At 44.6% G+C, this 2,654-nt stretch overlaps 1 long non-coding RNA gene across 1 annotated transcript; it reads left to right on the top strand.

Annotated features, from left to right (window-relative positions):
• Positions 1–1,078: 1,078 nt before the first annotated feature.
• LOC123133058 (uncharacterized) lies at positions 1,079–2,386 on the top strand. Its single transcript, XR_006465149.1, has 3 exons — positions 1,079–1,201; positions 1,293–1,365; positions 2,105–2,386. It is a non-coding gene; the product is annotated as an uncharacterized lncRNA (long non-coding RNA).
• Positions 2,387–2,654: the final 268 nt, after the last annotated feature.

The raw sequence follows: 2,654 nt of genomic DNA, 5'->3' as shown, positions 1-2,654 counted from the left end.
ACAGGAATTATCTCATGAAGGCACTAACGGCTTTTCAAATCGTTCGTGACCGTGAGGATGAGGAGCGATAAAAGAATTTGAGTATCCAAACTGAATTTTTTTAAGATGTTGGAGCCATCAGTACACGTGTCACAAGTTGGTTGGCCCTGCACAATACTACATGCAGGGTTCCCAGCAGGAGAGCCAGACCCCTCACCCGTAGCCTCCTTGGCCGATTCCAATAGCACCTCCACGGCCCCCCAACTCCAATGCCCACGCTCGCTTTCCACGGGATGAACGCCGCCTGTCTCCAACGCTTGCCCCTCCATTGGATCGCCGCCACTGCCCCACGGACGCGGTCGTCGTCGCCGTCCGCCGCTCCTCCACTCGATTGCCGCTCAAGGATGCGGTCACTGCCGGCATCTCCTGGAGCGTGGGTCGTCGCCGCCCACCGCTCGGCTGCTGCCCCATGGACGTGCTCGCCCACACCCCTACATCCGCTGGCCTCTCCTGGAGCGCGGGTCGTCGTTGCCGCCCGCCGTCGCCGTCGCCACACGCAGTGCATTGAGGCCCTAGCCATCAAGAGACATCTTTCCCCGTGAGGTACGCTTCTCTGAATTTCCAGTACACACTTCTCATATCTGTTCTCTGAATACATGCTTCTCATGTCTGTTCTCGGTATACAGGCTGGAATAAGACAAGTCGTAGAGGGAGTTCATCATGTGCCGGGATTGCTTGAAGCACGATTCATTAATATGGATGAGGCCTGGGGCATCCTGCAAACTGGAAGCAAAGCCAAAGTTGTTGGTTCTACAAACGCTAACGAGCACAACAGCCGGTCACACTGGTTGTTCACCAGATTTTTATTCACTCGCACTAAGTTGCAGACCATAAAATCCCGTCCTCATTAATTTTCCATACATTATATTGTGTGAATGTGATAGTCAAAGGAGAAAACTTGATGAATGGAGAGCCATATCCGCTCTTGCAACTATGAGCCAGTACATACCCTTCAGGTTTGCAACTTTCAAACGTTGGTTGTAATTTGCACTGCTGATTATATATATGATCTCACTAACTTATTTATGTCTCAAACTGGCAGGAATTCAAAGTTAACACACTTGCTGCAAGACTCACTAAGTATGCAATTTTCTTCTCCTTGTGCCGGTATGGTTTGAAGCTATTCTTTAGTTTTGGTGATAATGTGTGTAAAGCACTGCAGGTGGAGGCTCCTAAACTTTGATGTTTATTCAAGTTAGCCCAAACGAGAATGACCTAAGCGAAACTCTCTGCTCTCTGAACTTTGCGAGCAGGGCGAGCGGGATAGAGCTTGGACAGGCAAAGAAACAAGTTGATGTTGGAGAACTGTCAAGATATAAGTTGATGGTACTTGCTCTATTGCCCTCCCTGTTAGTTCATGCTTAGTACGAGTTTTGCATCCAATTCTGAAGATTTCATGGTAACTTGCATCGGAGCTTTGCATTCTATGTCTGAATACCTGACTGCAAATATGGCGTTGTAGATAAAGAAAATGCATTGCCGCATTGTTGACATGAAATCAGAATATTCTTGCTCTTTTTTTATGCAGCAAATGCTACTTAACATGTTAGGAAGAGTCATGTACTGATTCAGATTCTTTGGGAAGGACAAGAATATGTTAAGGACAGTGAAGTTTAAAGATGACTGCATGCAAAGCTGCTGGTTGTACCTTTGTTTCGTTTTGGTCGCCCTTGAATCGAATAGTTCCTCCCTTTTAACGAAATGCATTTTTAGATGCAACTCACCTAAAGTGTTAGACTATGAATATTTTTCATATCGATTTCATTTTTTATATCCTAACTATACATTTTTATACCACTTCCATTTTGTATGAATCCTTTATTTTTTGTTGTGGTTGGGCCAGTCCATTTTCAGAATCATCATGCGCGTCATGGTTATGAAATTGTTTGACTGGAAGGATAATATGATATTAAAATATAGATTTAACAAGAGGTTATCGAGTGTGAGAGGATGTATACAGACTTAACATTGTTTCTTGTCTAATGAAGTCTTGATTTGTTACTCAATGAAGTCTTGATTTGTTGTCTTTATCTTGCCATTGCAAAACAACTTGTCTTCCTACTAGGTATGCTCCAGTGAGAAGGGTCAACAAGGTTTCACTACAATTCTGTGCTTCGGAAATGATTTCAAACTTCCAATTCCCCGTAACAGTAAAGTGGGGCAACAAGGTTGACTTTATTCATGCGCTGGAAATCAAAAATATATAGAGGATGTGTGATATGGATTCAAGATGCATGTTGATTCATGAAGATTGGTAATTCCGATTATTTGTATGAGTAAGGAATTAGATGCTATCCATTTCATGTGAAATTTGAAATTTTAAACAAATTTATCATATATTTAGTTACGATTTATGATGTTTGACAAAATGTGTATTACTTTAGACGTGCGTTGCACGTACATACTTACTAGTGTGACAAAGAAGAGGGAGGCCCCGAGATACACCTAAGGGTGTACTGGCCCTGGTCTGATAATGTCTCCGCCGCCATAGTTAGAACGAATCGTCGTGACTCGTCGAGCGCCGCGGCTCCGCCAACGCGTCGAACGGACCGTGTCGCCGAGTCCCGGCAAGCCCATGGCGCCTCCATGGACCAGCGAGACGGCGACGAGTGAGA

The sequence above is a fragment of the Triticum aestivum genome, chromosome 6B (assembly GCF_018294505.1).
Source record: "Triticum aestivum cultivar Chinese Spring chromosome 6B, IWGSC CS RefSeq v2.1, whole genome shotgun sequence".
Lineage (NCBI taxonomy): Eukaryota > Viridiplantae > Streptophyta > Magnoliopsida > Poales > Poaceae > Triticum > Triticum aestivum.
The sequence above is the reverse complement of the archived record's forward strand: the minus strand, read 5'-3'. Positions and strand labels throughout refer to the sequence as shown.